Raw genomic sequence first — 18,815 nt, 5'->3', positions numbered from 1 at the left:
ACATTATCAAAAGCCGCTTTGAAGTCCACAAAAAATGCGTATACTTTTTTATTTTCCTTGATTTTAAGGCTCACAATAGATGCTAGATTATAGATGTTATCAACAGTGGAATAACCTTTTCTGAATCCGGCCTGATATTCACATAACACCTGATGATGATTTACCCATTTACATAGTCTTTCGTTTAGGATACCCATCATTATTTTTGCCAAGCAGTTCATAAACGCAATTCCTCTGTAATTTGAAGGTTCTGACATATTTCCTTTTTTATGTATCGGGAATATTATAGTCTTATTAAATGCATTATCAATATCTCCAGTATTTAGAATTTTGTTGTATCTAACTACTAATTGCTTATGGAAATCTTCTGTTGCATATACAATGTGTTCATATGGGATTCGATCCTCTCCTGGCGCTTTATTCATCTTCAACTTTCTAAGAACACTTTTTAGCTCTACCAAACTGATTTCACTATCTAAAATCAGATCAGTGTTAAAATTTAGGGCGTAAGATATTTGCAATGCATTCTGTTGAGGGTTTAAAAGCTCTTGAAAGTGATTTTTGAAACATTCTGATGATATTGTTGGACTTATTTGAAATGTTTGGTTCCTTATCACTTTGACTGCTCTCCACCACTGCTTAGAGTCGCTTACATTGTTTATTGTATTCAATAAATATCTGTTATGGTTCTGTTTACTGATTAAGCATATATATCTGTATTTTTTGGCAGATTCTAAATATTGTGTTTTGGACTCAAGTGAGTTGTCTTTTTTGTAAGTTTTTAACAGAGAGAACATACTATTTCTTGCATTGTGACATTTAAAGTCATACCAAGGTTGTTTTGGTGTAAATCCTCTTTGGTGTACCTCAAGTTTTACTGACGCTTTTATTGTGTTTCCAAGATCGGCCAATGTAAGGTCATTTGATCTGCTTATAAACTTATTTAGATTTTCTTGGAGATCTACATGGTACCTGCTGATTTTATTTTTATTCCATAAAAGTTTAGGAAGTAAATTAAGGCCTTTGTTAGTAGTGTTTTCTGTAGGTAACTTGAGTTGAATTTTTATTGGCAAGTGGTCTGACCACGTTTTATTTTCTACTACAAATTCCTCTACCAGATTTAGTATTTCTTGTGATACTGCGCAAATATCATTTACGGATGCGCCAGTTCCACTTATAAAGGTAAGATTTCCTTCCTCGTCTCCGCGTGTTCTACCATTTAGAATGAGCATATTATTATTTGTACATAGTTCTACAAGTAGATTTCCCTTTCTATTAACTTGTTTATCTCGAGATTTTCGTGTGTTCATTCCAGCTGAGAATAATTCCCTGTATACTTCGTTTACTTCTTGTGATATTTCTCCTATCCTTGAGTTAAGGTCCCCAATTAAAATTGGATTAAATACATCTTTTTCTTCGAAAAGTTTACGGATTTTATTATAGTCATATGACCATTGTGCGGGTCTCCAATATTGAGGTATGATTGTAAATATTGGTCCCTGTTGGGAATAAAACAGATAGCAGTTTATATTTTCATGTTTTATTACTCGATGGTTTATACCCATTCTTGAAACAGTGTTATTTACTGCAAATATGATACCACCAATTCCACGACCGTGCGTGTGTACTTTTATTGCCGGAACATTATACAATTCAAATCCAGGGAAATATTTCTTAACGTTTTCAAATTTATTTTCAAGTAGATGTGTTTCTGTTAATACAAGTATATCATTTTTATTTAAGAAATTGAAGAATGATGGATATAAATATTTGTTTTCCATTCCATTGACGTTATACGATAAGGCAGTAAGGTTTCGGTAAGTTGTATTTGGGGTTGTAATTAGTTTTTTGACTGAGTTTCACATAGCAAATACTCGTAATTGGTGTCCAAAGTTTCAATAATATCACCGTAGATCTTATGTAGTTCATCCTTGGCATCGTTTTTTCCGGCAACTAGTTTTCGGTCCTTATTCCATGTAAACCATATATTTTTTATTTTGATTTTGTCTTCTCTCACAGTAATATTATGCTCCTTAGATATTTTCATTATTTTTGACTTCAGACATAGAGAGATCTTTTTCAACTGTTGCTTCGAAGGGATGAGATCACGCTCTATATATATGTTCGAACCAGCTAACTTTCTACCATTTCGAATGACATCCTCAGATTCTTGGCTTGATGTGAACTCTGTCACAACAGTCATTCTACCATTTCTTTCGTGTATCTTCCGAACGGATCTAGCCATCACTTTGAGTTCTAATTTATTGGTTAATATGTTGTTCACCTCATTTACAGGTTCACTTGAACTATTTAGCCCTCTGATAAAAATCTTGTTGCTTTTGATATGTTCGTGCATCCACATTAAGTCCTTCTTGTTTTCTTCGCATTCTCGTCGTACATATCTAAGTTCCTCTTTTAATTTCTGATTTTCAGTTCTCAATTGGTTTATTTCCGAACTTATAGAGTTGATTTCTACTTTGACTTCTTCTATGTCTTCTTTTGTGGACAAAGTTTTTAGCTTTTCATCCAAATTTGAATTGATTGTGCTGCTAATAAGCTCTATGAGTTCGATTTGTGAAAGACCAGTCGGAGTTACTGCCCTTTCTGTTTCAATATTTGGGGATAATTCGTTTCTGTTTCGTTTCGCAGATTGAACATTAATTGTTTGCTGGGTAGCAGTGGGGTTAGCTGGAGGAGTACGTTGCATCTTCAAAGTTGAAACCAGAAATATTTTAACGGAAATTTGCTGTGGTTGGCAACTCGCTTTTTTCGTAATCGATATTTTTTCCAAAGTTATCGAGATTTATCGTTTTTATATCATCACTATGTTTGAAGAACAAGGCCAGCTGATGTTATTGTTTTGGTTTTGTGGTGTTGGTGCGAACATTAACTTTCCAGTGTGAAAATACAAAACTCTTGCAATTTTTGTGGGAGAAATATAGCTTTTACTGACTTACCTAGGCATGCAAGAATGTCTTCTACACCGTCAGGAGTGCCACCTTCCCTATATTTTTGTTTGGAAGTGGATCCAAGATTGTTTGATGTCTCTTTCCTCGTAAATTTGATGGATAAGTAGCAGCTATCACGCAGTATGTCCGTCTGCAAAAGCGTATGTAAACGGAAAGCTAATAAAATTTACTATTTTGTCGCTATACGCTAAGGTCCGATTCTTCAGTCAAAAGTTATGCGAGTTACAAATAAAAAGATGTGAAAAAGTAAATTTTTGGATTTTTTTCGTAAAAAGGTAATTTCATTGTTTCGTCAATTTTGCTTAGTGTACTGTAAAGAAGACTTAATGTGGATGCGTTTTAGGTGTACATTTTATAAATTATGTTAACTCTAATAGGAGATCTGTGAAGCACAATATTGACATTTTTAACAAAGAAACTGGGAGAACCCTTCCAGCTCTCAAAATACAAAGCTTAGACCCCGAACTTTTTAACATAATTGCTTTGCCCCAAGTAATAACTAATTGCGCGCAAAAATTTTTTGTGCCATCCAAGGATTCAGGTCTCTGTGGACACTTTACTAAAAAGTGCCAATTTTGCAAACATCTTTCCCCAGTGTAGGGATTTTGGGTGACCAAAAATTTTTACCTATTTATTTAAAAAAATATTCATCTACAAATTTGTGAAAAATTAGAACGATATATTTAGTAGTTTTGGTTTCATGATATTTTCAATTTGAATTGTATTTTTCACAAAAGTGTCTTTTTTTGCATTTAAACTGGATAACACATCAGATATAACCATGCAAAATTTCATGAAGATATCTCTATCCGTTCCAAAATGGCATATTTATTTCCGCCAATTTTTTTTTCCATCCCACTGTGCGTCTGTCCGTTCATCAGTCTGTCTGTCTGTCTGATGAAATCACGCTACAGTTTTAAAAATAAAGATATTGAGCTGAAACCTGGCACAGATTCTTTTTTGTCCATAGGCGGGCTAAGTTTGAAGAAGGGGTATATCGGACTGTATCTCAATATAGACCGATCTGCCTATTTAAGGTCTTAGTTCCATAAAAGCCACATTTATTATCCGATTTTGCTGAAATTTGGGACAGTGCGTTATGTTTGACTATTCGAGATCCTTCTTCAGTTGGGCCTAGATGGATCCAGATTTGGATATAGCTGCTATATACACCGATCCCTCGATTTAAAGTCTTGAGCCCATTAGAAAAAATTTTCAGCTGTGGTTTTCCCCTCCTAATGCTGACAACATTTATGAGGTACTATGCCATGTAAAATGTAAGCTTCCAGTGGCTCAAGAAGTCAAATCGGGAGATCGGTTAACATGGGAGCTATATCATGTTCTTGACCGATTTGGACCGTACTTCGAACTGATGTTGTAAGTCATTAACCTTTTGCAATCCCCAACGACCTACACCAATACTAAATAACAGTTCAAGCGGTCAATATTTCGAGGTCTTACAAACGGAATGACTAGAATAACCCCCATCCTATGGTGGTGAATATAAAAAGTGCATTTATTATCCGATTTTGCTGAAATATGGGACAGTGAGTTGTGTTAGGCCCTTCAACATCTTTTTTCAATTTGGTCCAGATCGGTCCAGATTGCATATAGCTGTCATATAGTCCGATCTCTCGATTTAAGTTTTTGGGTCCATAAAACGCTCTCGATATCCTTCTTAAAGATGGCCCAGTTCGGTCCAGATTTGGATATAAAGGGTGATTTTTTTGAGGTTAGGATTTTCATGCATTAGTATTTGACAGATCACGTGGGATTTCAGACATGGTGTCAAAGAGAAAGATGCTCAGTATGCTTTGACATTTCATCATGAATAGACTTACTAACGAGCAACGCTTGGAAATCATTGAATTTTATTACCAAAATCAGCTGCCATATAGACCGATCTCTCGATTTAAGGTTTTGGACTCATAAAAGGCGCATTTATTATCCGATTACGCTGAAGTTTGACACAGTGACTTATTTTAGGCTTTTTGAAATCTGTGTATGGTTCAAATCGGTCTATTTTTGGATAAAGACTTGAAAATTAAAATTCGGCAGAGTCCGGCCGGGATTAGAACCTGGGCACACGAAGCAACAGCGAGAGCCGTTGCCGTTGTCTGGTATTTGAAGCCATCAATACAACTTACAAAAGATACACAGAATCATGTGTATGCCAAAGTTTGTGTAGACAAAGTTTTCCATTACACAAACACATTCATTGGGAAAGGAACAGCAAGAAGACAAGGTTGTCGATAGTGGGTATTGTGGTATTTATATCATAGAGGCGTTTTCACAATAAATACCATGAAGCACAATATACCAACCTACGGCTCTCGAAGCCTTCGCACCTTATATGGCCGATAAGTTATTCTAACCAAATGACGAAAATCGTCCCATAGTGGTTGGTGTGCGTGGTGATCTCGGGCTTTCCTTTTCCATTGCAAAAAATCTCCAATCATTGAGCTCGTCTCGAATGAGAAACAAACGGAAACTGTATTAAGTTTTGTGTAACCAAAAAACTTATTTCAGATATAGTTCGAGGATTGGGAAAAAATCTCCGGTGGGGATTACTTTGAAGGGGATGAGGTAGTTATTGATGAACGGTTATTTTTTGGTAGGAGTTCAAAGTCCTTTTAAAATAGTTTGTTTTATTTATTTTATATTCTAAAAATTTGATCAATCGTCGAATAGAGCAAATATCTTTCGTTATTTGACCCATACTATTGTTTATCGATTCTCGTTTGGTTCGCTAAAACGTTGCTATAGTTAGTGTTGCATGTTAAATGTGGAAACAGTCAAAATGTACAACATTCAATAACTGCCTACTGAGTAATTTGGTGTAAGCGTATGGGTGTGTGTGTGTGTGCCCTCCTCGATGTAAAGGCATTGGAGCCTGATGAGAAGGATTCATTCATCGATAAGAATGTGTACAAGAACATGGGGCCACACTCCTACCAACACACAACACAACCGTGGTCGTGTTAAATAAATTAGCTGAAAATGTCTCAATAAATCCTGTCGGAATGGTCTTTGTTACCTTCATCGTTTAGTTGAAGCACTTTTACAAGATATCCCTGCTGAAAGCACCTAACACCGCCCAACCGATCTCCTTGCCACATGCTGCTCGCCACACCATCCACACCACAACGACAAAATAGCCAGTTTCAATGGCAATGGCATCAAAGGCATGGAACAGGAAAAGACAATGACAGCAACTGTAAGTGCAGCACAAACATAATTAGGACACGACAATGAATAATATTCCGCATCTGACAAATGCAGCCATTCATTATTAGTCCTATTACGATGTCAATGCTCTCCCGCCGCAAGGTAGGAGGGCTATCCACGGTTGCACATGTACTGGCTATCGGCCGTTGCACAGATGCCATCAGTAATAGTTACATCACTTTCCAGGCCTCTCAATGGTGGTTATGTCATGGAGTGTAAACTTAATTGAAATACCTTTCAAAGGTCATAGAATGGGAGGAAATTTTTGTCTTGCCCATTATTATTTCCACAACTTACTCGAGCGCATTGTGGTTTAGTTATACACAACGTGTGACCATGAATGATGGGTAATTTCAATTTTCTCGATTATACGATCAAACCTTTTAAGCACCAATTTGTGAAATAATTAATAATGACTATCACATCCACCGTTGACAAAAGATAGCAGCAACTCATTACATTCTGTAATGTATAGGATACCTTTCCTATATTTCGCTTCGAACGTCTGGCTTCAAATTCTAGAAAATCAAAGCAAGTCTAACAATGTCCCCTGGAATTTGTAATTCCTTCGGTTTGGAAAATGCTTCAGGTTTTAAAAACAACCAGCAGAAGTTAGAATATCTTTCTAGACTAGGACAGATAATAGGTTAGGTAAGGTAAAAAAGAGGGTGCGAATATAAATCCGCCCCATGCCATGAACATACACCTAAGTCAATAATCAGTGCTCTAAATGCTAAAAAGTAACCTCGAAAAAGAAAATCTAGTTCACGAATTCCGCGTTACTTTCCAAATCCTCGATTGTTTTCCATACCACGCCCCTAAGTTGGTTCTTGTCTGGTATTGTGTCTCCAACTAAGTGCCAGTGCCTTTTATTAAATAAAGCGCATCCTCTATCATCGACTGAAGCCACGCGTTCAAATTTTACAAATTAGACAAATTTTTATACCCTCCACCATAAGATGGGGGGTATACTAATTTCGTCATTCTGTTTGTAACTACTCGAAATATTCGTCTGAGACCCCATAAAGTATATATATTCTTGATCGTCGTTAAATTTTATGTCGATCTAGCCATGTCCGTCCGTCTGTCCGTCCGTCCGTCCGTCCGTCCGTCCGTCTGTCGAAAGCACGCTAACTTCCGAAGGAGTAAAGCTAGCCGCTTGAAATTTTGCACAAATACTTCTTTTTAGTGTAGGTCGGTTGGTATTGTAAATGGGCTATATCGGTCCATGTTTTGATATAGCTGCCATATAACCCGATCTTGGGTCTTGACTTCTTGAGCCTCTAGAGTGCACAATTCTTATCCGATTGGAATGAAATTTTGCACGACGTGTTTTGTTATGATATCCAACAACTGTGCTAAGTATGGGTTAAATCTGTTCATAACCTGATATAGCTGCCATATAAACCGGTCTGGGGTCTTGACTTCTTGAGCCTCTAGAGGGCGCAATTCTTATCCGAATGGAATGGAATTTCGCACGACGTGTTTTGTTATGATACCCAACAACTGTGCCAAGTATGGTTTAAATCGGTCCATAACCTGATATAGCTGCCATATAAACCGATCTTGGGTCTTGCCTTCTTGAGCCTCTAGAAGGCGCAATTCTTATCCGAATGGAATGGAATTACGCACGACGTGTTTTGCTATGATATCCAACAACTGTGCCAAGTATGGTTGAAATCGGTCCATAACCTGATATAGCTGTCATATAAACAGATCTGGGGATTTGACTTCTTGAGCTTTTAGAGGGCGCAATCCCTATCTGATTTGGCTGAAATTTCGCATGACGTATTTTATTTTTACTTTCAGCTGATATAGCTGCCATATAAACCGATCTGGGATCTTGACTTCTTGACCCCTAGAGGTCGCAATTATTATACGATTTGCCTGAAATTTTGTACGACGGATCCTCTCATGACCATCAACAAACGTGTTTATTATGGTCTGAATCGGTCTATAGCCCTATACAGATCCCATATAAATCGTTCTCTCTATTTTACTTCGTGAGCCCCAATGGGCCCAATTCTTATACGAATTGGCTGAAATTTTACACAGGTCTCCAACATATAATTTAATTGTGGTCCGAACCGGACCATATCTTGATATCGTTTTAATAGCAGAGCAACTCTTTTCTTATATCCTTTTTTGCCTAAGAAGAGATGCCGGGAAAAGAACTCGACAAATGCGATCCATGGTGGAGGGTATATAAGATTCGGCCCGGCCGAACTTAGCACGCTTTTACTTGTTTGGCCTAAAATCGCCGAACTTCTTCGGAGTTTCGTTCTACTGACCTTGAACATATACCATAACTTGGAATTTCCCGTAAATTGGCTGTTGCCTTTTGTCAAGAAGATTAAAATTGTATTGTCTTCACAGTGTTCTTGTTTTCAATCTAATTCTAATTGGATTATAGAACGCATGCAACTCAGTCCATAATGCCATAATACGTTGGTGGGGACCTCAAGTTACACACATGGGTGAAATTCTGTCATTAAAATATCATTAATATTGGGTAGGTTTGTCTATTTTAAAGGCATCAACATATCACTTGTGCTCTATTCCCCACATGTGAACGCTTTCCATCCGGTTGCTGATGCTATTGATTATAAATTAATAATTGAAGTCTGACTTATTTGGGAAAAGGCATGTGTTGGCATAGATACTATATCTATTTTATTTATATTTAATGTTCTATGGATTTTTTGTGTAACGAAGAATAACACAACACAACAAATGCATTTAGATTAAAGAGCCACAATATAAAAGCCAGAAATAATGAAAATAGCGAGTTTCCCCTTTTAATTTTGGCATGTCCATACATTAATATGTACCACAAGTTTAACTCCTTGTGATTGCTATGGCGTGCCACACACAGAGCAAATTCGTATAGCATTTTCTTGCACAACGCACAGTGGAGCGGACAGAGGCAACAGGTGAAACAAATCTAATTTTTCATGTGCGCTTCATAAAACCTCATGTAAAACTTACCAACGAATTTCTATTGATGGATATCTATTTATAAAATTAAGGCTCTCAGATTTGTTTTCATACCTTCCACCATAGGATGGGGGTATACTAATTTCGTCATTCTGTTTGTAACACCTCGGAATATGCGTCTTAGACCCCACAAAGTATATATATATTCTTGATCGTCATGACACTTTAAGTCGATCAAGCCATGTCCGTCCGAAGGTGTAAAACTAGCCGCTTGCAATTTTGCACAAATACTTTTTATTAGTGTAGGTCGGTTGGGATTGTAAATGGGCCAAATCGGTCTACATTTTGATATAGCTGCCATATAAACCGATCTTGGGTCTTGACTTTTTCAGCTTTTAGAGTGCGCGATTCCTATCCGATTTGGCTGTAATTTTGCATGAGGTGTTTAGCTATGACTTCCAACAACTGTGCTAAGTATTGTGGATACCAATACATAACATGATTTAGCTGCCATATAAACCCATCTGGGATATTGACTTCTTGAGTCTCTAGAGGGCGCAGTCATTATCCAATATGGCTGAAATTTTGAACATCGGCTTCTCCTATGACCTTCAACATACATGTTAAAAATGGTCTGAATCGATCTATAGCTTGATACAGCTCCCATATAAACCGATCTTCCGATTTTGCTTCTTGGGCCCCTACAAAGTGCAATTCTTATCCGAATGGACTGAAATACAATGACTTCTACAATGTTGAGTATTCAATTCATATATGGTCCGAATCGAACTACAACTTGATATAGCTCCAATATCATAACAGTTCTTATTCATTATTCTTTGTTTGCTTAAAAAGAGATACCGCGCACAGAACTCGACAAATGCTATCCATGGTGGATCCGCCCGGCCCGGCCTAATTTCGCACGCTCTTACTTGTTTTGTCTGTTTGTTCGTTCCGAGTAAACTCAAAAACTGCTTTTATTATCAGATTTGGGTGGAACACGTATTTCGTCATGACTTTCAACAACTGTGCCAAATCGGTCCATAACGTAATATAGCTGCCATATAAACCGATCTTGAATCTTGACTTCTTGAACTTATCCGATTTGTCTGAAATTTTACATGAGGTGTTTTGTTATGATTTCCAACAACTCTGCCACGTATGGGTGAAATCGGTTCATAACCTGATATTGCTGTCTTATAAACCGATCTGAGATCTTGAATTCTTGAGCCCTTAGGTTAGCTTAGGTTGAAAAGAGGGTGCAGATATTAATCTCCCCATGCCACTATGGACATGCACCTAAGCCAGTAATCGGCTTGTTGTGAGTTCTAAAAACTATAAAGTATCCTCTAAAAAGAAAATTTTAAGTTAGAAATTCCATGCTACTTACAAAATCCTTAATTGTTTTCAATACCACTCGCCTAAGTTGGTTCATATCTGATATTGTGTCTCCACCTAAGTACCGGTATCTGTTGGACGCGAAAGCCGGGCAATGACAAAGGAAATGCTTCAACGTCTTACCGTCTTCCCCGCATGCCCTACACATGCTATCACTTGCCGCACCGATTTTACATAAGTGAGCTCGTAGTCCTATGTGTCCCGTTATAGTACCAATAGCTATACTGACCTCCTTCTTGCTTCCTTTCAGTAATAGCCTCGTCTTCTCACGATCTGGATCCCCCCATAGGATTTTTGCTGTCCTACCGACTGTTTCGCTGTTCCACAATGTTGCATGCGCATTCGTCGCCCACTCCCCTAACTCGGACTGCGTCGACCCGAAAGGCTTTGGGTTAACCAAGTTTATTGACGGCAGTCCTCTGGCCTTCACCGCCAAATCGTCTGCCCTTTCATTTCCCCTTACTCCGTTATGGCCCGGCACCCAAACGATGCGGATTTTCCCATCCTCAGAGAAGGCGTCCGTCCTGGTTGTTATTGCCCTTATGGCAATTTTACTGTCGGTAAAGATGTTCACACTCGACGTCCTCGCGTTAGGACCACACCACTTCACGCATTCCGTGATCGCCCGAATCTCTGCCTGCAGGACCGTATTATGGTCAGGCAGTCTAAAACAGATCTCAGTCCCTGGGTTCTCAACGTAAACCCCTATACCCACTCTGACCTCTAGCTTTGATCCATCCGTGTAACATGATGTTCCAGGTGGCAATACTGAATTTCCGTCAATACAAGACTGTGCCGATGACAGCAGGGCTTCACACTCGAATTCAAGGTTCTTCTCAGGTAACCGATCGGAAACCTCTTCCCTTTCTTCCAGGTTTCCTATCGTCGCCTCGATTATATCGCGATGGTATGAGCTGCTCCCATCCTCAATCCATTCTCCCATCGCCTTAAGTCTCATAGCCGCAGTGGCTGACTCACACTTAATCTGTATGTCAATGGGTCGGATATCTAGTCTCCACTGGCCTAGTGGACGTGGTCTTCATCGCTCCGCCTATGCCAAGACAACATGTTGTCTGAACCTGTTGTATGGTTCTTATGTTGCACTTTTTCTCAATAGTTGTCCACCAAACTACTGAGGCGTAATTAAGCATTGGCCCTTAGAGGGCGCAAATCCTATCCGATTTCAATGAATTTTTATGACTTATCAACAACTGTGCGAAGTATAGTTCAAATCGGCCAATAACCTGATATAGCTGCTATGTAAACCAACTGCTTCTCCCATGACCTTCAGCATACGTGTCAAATATGGTCTGAATCGGTCTATAGCCTAATACAGCTCCCCAATAAAACGATTTCCCTATTTTACTTTTTTAAACCCTAAGGGTGCAATTCTTATTCGATTTGGCTGAAATTTTACACAATGACTTCTACGATGGACTCCAACGTTCATTCCACTATGGTCCCAATCGGACCATAACTTCATATGGCTCCAATAGCATAGCAATTTTTTATCCTTTCCTTTGTTGGCCTAAAAAGAAACACCGGGAAAAGAACTCGACAAATGCGATCCATGGTGGAGGGCGTATAACATTCGGCAGAATCGAACTTAGCACGCTTTTACTTGTTTTAAATAATCCGCCAGCAGAATTCATTAATTGGATTATAAACCCGAGAAGTATCTTCACAACATTATTGCCTAGAACAATGATGCATAAATAATTTCAGACTTGTAGCTTTTGGAATTAATAGCCACAGAATTCTGCGAATAAAGGTGTACTCAAACCTATCATGACTGACATTTATTTTCCAAAATAAGTTTTCAATTCTTTGTTACATAGCAAAAGTGGATTCCGAAAAAAATGTGTTCAAAACTGAATTGAGCATAAAAATCAATTACAAAACTTATTGCGCCACCATCAGCATCAACTACATAGAATACAACGACAACAACAACAACAACAACACCACCAGCTACATCTACATGGAATACAACAACAACAACTATATACAAAAACCCAAAAAACGAAAAAAAAGAATACAAAACAGCCGAAAAATGTTGTGGTTCACAGAAGAAAGTATTTACCGAATTTACATTTCAAATTAAAAATTCAACAAAAACTAATGGATTTCACTTCAAATGCCAATTCTACGAATATACTTCATCACAGCAGAAAAAAAAAAATAACGAAAATAAATAAAACAAAAACAAACGGAAGCTCAAACTTTAAGCACAAACATCAACTGGTGCCATTCTGAGCTCCAACGCAATGCACTCCAATGTAATGGAACTGAATTGAATGGAACACACTTTCGAAATTATTCCATTCTGAGATCGAACAAATAACAACAGCAGCAGACACAATCAATTGGGAAAACATTAAAATGTGGTAAACCGACGAATTTGCAAAATTAAAAAGTGAATGTTGGATGAAAATCTCGTCCGAATGAAGTTCTGATTTTACCACTTGATTGGTATTGAACTGGCAATATTGTGTTTAAAATAAACTGAACTCTTTGGGTTATCAAAAATAATCGTAATTGGGGGCTATCTCTTCGTAAGTCTGGCTAAATCAAAATATTATTAAAACATGGACCGACAGTCTAAGTGCAGTGGCTCCAAAAAGTGAGTGCTCACCTTGCCTTTCAACTAATGAAATAATATTCTGCTAATACATATAAATAAAATTAATTACTAAAGTCCGGAGTTTTATGCAAAATCAATGTTTAACTATAACAATGCGTTGATATTAAGCAATAAAATTTATTTTTGTTTGAGGAGCTTCAAACCATTTAAGTACCCGGACCTGATGGAATATTTGCGGCCTTAATACCGGAAGGAGGCCAACTATTTGGCGTCCAACTGGGGCACTACTTTATGCACTTGCATATACTCCGAAAGCCTGGCAGGAGGCAAGGATGGTATCTATACCCAAGCACGGCAAGGCAAGTTTACGACACCTATAGCCCTACGTCCTTTCGACTCGAAACCATGGAACGTATCGTTGATGCCATGATAGAGAGTATCATGGTACTCCAGCGAACTGCTCAAGTACAGACAGCACGCCTATGTCAAGAGAAGGTCGTTGGAGACTGCCCTGCATGAGGTTGTGCATAAAATAGAAGAATCCTTCGATGCCAAAATGTACACCCTGGCGGTATGTATTGACCTCGGAGGTGCTTTAAACAATGTGCGAAGCGACATTATGACTGGGCTAGATCTAGGGGCCTCAATGTTAACCATGAGAAGACTGAAAAATGCCTGTTCACGAGGAAAACGAAGGTGTGCCAATTTGACGCACCAGGTTTCCTCAGTATAGCGATTTCGATATCTAAGAAGGTCAAATATTTAGGAGTCATCTTGGATAGGAAACATAATTGGAAGTGTCACATTCAGGAGCGCACTGAGAAGGCTCACAGATGTTGGGTACTATGTAGACTGGCCCTTGGCTCGAAATGAGGCCTGAATCGAGGATAGTTCACTGGCGTGATAAGATCAATACTAACTTACGCCTCAGTAGTTTGGATGACTGCGATGGAGACAATACAACAAGTTCGGAGTGATGAGGACCGCGCCCTCTTGGGCACTGGATACTATTCTAGATATCTGGCACATAGACATACATATTAACAGTCGTTTTCACAAAAATTACTTATGAAGTATTAAAGCGCAATTGTAAGTTTTCCGTAAACATTCCATTAGGGAACAGGACAAACTTCTTGTACAATAAACCTACTCTAGCATTTCGTACTCAAACCCTACGATAGCAGCTGAATAACTAAAGTGCGATTCTTAATTTTGCTTTGGTAAACCTATGCTGTTTTAGTGTTAGTGCTGCAATTCACTCAGAATATTTGTTCTCAATGTAGAACCCCAGGCCCACTCTGTCCTCTAGATTTGATCCATATGAGCAGCATGATCTTCCCGATGGCGATACCAGGGTTCCGTCAATCCAAGACTGTGCCGCTGGCAGCAGTGCCGTCTCAGGCATCCCATCGAAAACCTCTTTCATTGTCTCTATTAAACAGCTATTTTATGACCTGCTCCTATCCTCTTTCCTTTCACCCATCGCCTTAAGTCTCATAGCTGCAAAGGATGACACACCCTTAATCTGTATGTCTATGCGTCGGATATCTAGAACAGCCTCCAGTGTCCTAGTGGGCGTGGTCCTCATCGCTTCCCTTTTGTCAAGACAACATGTTCTCTTAACCTGATTTATTATCCTTACTTTGCACCACCGAAGGATGGGGTATATTCATTTTGTCATTCCGTTTGCAACACATCGAAATACTCATTTCCGACCATATAAAGTATATATATTCTTGATCAGCGTAAAAATCTAGACATGTCCGTCCGTCTGTCCGCCTGTCTGTTGAAATCACGCTTCAGTCTTTAAAAATAGAGATATTGAGCTGAAACTTTGCACAGATTATTTTTTGTCCATAAGCAGATTAAGTTCGAAGATGAGTTATATCGGACTATATATTGATATAGCCATATAGACCGGTCGGCCGATTTAGGGTCTTAGGCCCATAAAGGCCACATTTATTATCCGATTTTGCTGAAATTTAGGACAGTGAGTTGTGTTAGGCTCTTCGATATCCTTTGTCGATTTGGACCAGATCGGTTCAGATTTGGATATAGCTGCATATAGACCGATCCTAAGATTTAGGGTCTTGGGCCCATAAAAGCCATATTTATTATCCGATTTTAATGAAATTTGGGACATTGAGTTGTGTTAGGCCTTTCGACATCCTTCGTTAATTTGGCCCAGCCTTGTCTAGATTTGGATATAGCTGCCATATAGACCGATCCTCCGATTTAGGGTTTTGGGCCCATAAAAGGAGCATTTATCGTCCGATGTCGCCGAAATTTGGGACAGTGAGTTGTGTTAGGCTCTTCGACGTCCTTCGGCAATTTGGCCCAGATCGTTTCAGATTTGGATATAGCTGCATATAGACCGATCCTAAGATTTAGGGTCTTGGGCCCATAAAAGCCATAGTTATTATCCGATTTTGATGAAATTTGGGACAGTGAGTTGTGTTAGGACATTCGACATCCTTCGTTAATTTGGCCCAGATCGGTCCAGATTTGGATATAGCTGCCATATAGACCGATGCTCCGATTTTGGGTTTTGAGCCCATAAAAGGCGCATTTATAGTCCGATGTCGTTGAAATTTGGGACAGTGAGTTGAGTTAAGCCCCTTGACATACTTCTGCAATATAGCACAGATCGGTAGATATTTGGATATAGCTGCCATATAGACCGATCTCTCGGTTTTAGGTTTTGGGGCCAAAAAAGGCGCATTTATTGCCCGATGTCGCCGAAATTTGAGACAGTGAGTTGTGTTAGGCTCTTCGACGTCCTTCTTCAATTTGGCCCAGTTCGGTCCAGATTTGGATATAGATGCATATAGACCGATCCTAAGATTTAGGGTCTTGGGCCCATAAAAGCCATATTTATTATCCAGATTTGGATATAGTTGCCATATAAATCGATCCTCCGATTTAATGTTTTGGGCCCATAAAAGGCTCATTTATAGTCCGATGTCGCCGAAATTTGGGACATTGAGTTGAATTAAGCCCCTTGACATACTTCTGCAATATAGCACAGATCGGTAGAGATTTGTATATAGCTGCCATATAGACCGATCTCTCGTTTTAGGTTTTGGGGCCATAAAAGGCGCATTTATTACCCGATGTCGCTGAAATTTGTGACAGTGAGTTGTGTTAGACTCTTCGACATTTTCTGCAACTTGGCCCAAATCGGCCCAGATTTGGATATAGCTGCTATATAGACCGATATCTCGATTTAAAGTCTTGGCCCCATAAAAGTCGCATTTATAATCCGATTTCACTAAAATTCGACACATGCACACAGCTATTTGTCACCTGATTTTGCGAAAGGTGGTTTACATATATACCCGAGGTAGTGGGTATCCAAAGTTCGGCCCGGCCGAACTTAACGCCTTTTTACTTGTTTCCATTGCAGTTCACCAAACAACTGAGGCGTAAGTAACTATTGGTCTAATCATGCTCCTGTAGAGCCATTGGACTGTCTTCGGGTTCAGTCCCCATTTCGAGCCTACGGCCCGTCTACATAGTGCCCAACAAGTCTTCTCGGTACGCTCCTGACTGTGACACTTCTGATTCAGTTTCCTGTCTATGATCACTCCTAAGTATTTGACCTTGTCAGTTAACGAAATCGTTGGCCAACATTTGTCTTCCTCGTGAAAAGGCAGATTTTAGTCTTCTCTGGGTTAACATTCAGACCCCTAGATCTAGTCCAGTCTTATGCCATCTGCAAGACCCTTCTGCATTATTGTTTCGGATCCTTACCCCAAAGATGCATTGTAACATAGTCTGCGTAGACGGGTTCACATCCCTATTCAGTTAGCATCCGTAATAGGTTGTTTATGAGTGTCACTTTCTCCCTCATATTTGCGTCATGGGACCCACAATTTATCCAGTCTTTAAAGACCCGGTCCATCTGGTACTAGTCTAAGGATGGGATCAGTGTGTAGGTCCTCACATTGTTAAATGTCCCCACAAAGTCAATGCATACCAGCAATGTGTACATCTTGGCATCGAAGGATTCTTCAATTTTATGCACAATCTCGTGCAGGGCAGTCTCCACCGACCTTCCCTTTACATAGTCGTGCTGTCTGTACTTGAGCAGTTCGCTGGATGTCCCACTCGTTGTCATGGTATCCACGACACGTTCCATGGTTTCGAGAAGAAAGGACGTAGGGCTTACGGGTCTGTAGGGTTTGGTGTCGCATGTCTTGCCTTGACGGGCTTGGGTATAAATACCACCTAATTCTCCTGCCAAGTTTTCGAAGTATGTGCAAATCTTAGGCATGCTGTGAAAATGGTGGCCAGATTTGTCGCCAGATAATCAGCCACCTTCTGAAGTAACGCTGGAAATATTCCATCAGGTTCGAAGCTCATCAAGAATTCCTTCACCATAAAATTCCGTAATTATAAATTTTCGATCAACGTCTTTATTCTCAAATTCCGGTGTCTCCGTGAGCCCCGTCGTATCCTGTTGAAAATGGGTTTTCATCAAAAGCCTCAACTAGTCCTCCGTTGTCTCAGCTATCACTCCCATGTCGTCCACTAACGTTTCAGTTTGGACATGGGTTTTTGGGAGAAACTTTTTCATCTTGGCGGCGTCATAAAAAAATGGAAATGTTTTTAAAGGAAATTAAATAGAATTTCGATGTACTTTAAACTTCCCTAAAGTATAGATATTTGAAAGTTATGTAAATTTTAACAAGATTTAAGTTCATTCGTATTCTTATATATAACCAGTAAAGAAAGACAAAAGTCGGGCAGTACCGACTTTAAATTTATAGCAAAGAAAATATGTTCAAAATGTCATAACTACGGTTGACAAACAAAATATCCAAAATCTGACGAACAAATACATGGGAGCTGCCCAATTTCAAGAGAATCGGTTAATAAATGACCATTTTATTGCATTATTACTGCAAATCGGACGAACATATATATGGGAGCTATATCCAAATCTGAACCGATTTTTTCCAATTTCAATAGGCTTCGTTTCTAGGCCGAAAAACATGCCAATACCAAATTTGAACACGATCGGATGAAACTTGAGTCCTGTACTTTGTACACAAATGAACATGGACAGACAGACGGAAAGACAGGCAGACAGACAGACAGGCGGACATAGCTAAATCGAATCAGAAAGTGATTCTGAGTCGATCGGTATACTTATCAATGGGTCTATCTCTCTTCCTCTCTAATTCACTAAGTTATAATACCCTGTACCACGGTAGTGGTGTATGCATTAGTATTTGACAGATCACGTGGGATTTCAGACATGGTGTCAAAGAGAAAGATGCTCAGTATGCTTTGACATTTCATCATGAATAGACTTACTAACGAGCAACGCTTGCAAATCATTGAATTTTATTACCAAAATCAGTGTTCGGTTCGAAATGTGTTCATTCATCGTTCAGCGATGAGGCTCATTTCTGGTTGAATGGCTACGTAAATAAGCAAAATTGCCGCATTTGGAGTGAAGAGCAACCAGAAGCCGTTCAAGAACTGCCCATGCATCCCGAAAAATGCACTGTTTGGTGTGGTTTGTACGCTGGTGGAATCATTGGACCGTATTTTTTCAAAGATACTGTTGGACGCAACGTTACGGTGAATGAACACATTTCGAACCGAACACTGATTTTGGTAATAAAATTCAATGATTTGCAAGCGTTGCTCGTTAGTAAGTCTATTCATGATGAAATGTCAAAGCATAC

The sequence above is a fragment of the Stomoxys calcitrans genome, chromosome 3 (genome assembly GCF_963082655.1).
Source record: "Stomoxys calcitrans chromosome 3, idStoCalc2.1, whole genome shotgun sequence".
Classification (NCBI taxonomy): Eukaryota; Metazoa; Arthropoda; class Insecta; order Diptera; family Muscidae; genus Stomoxys; species Stomoxys calcitrans.
The sequence above is the reverse complement of the archived record's forward strand: the minus strand, read 5'-3'. Positions refer to the sequence as shown.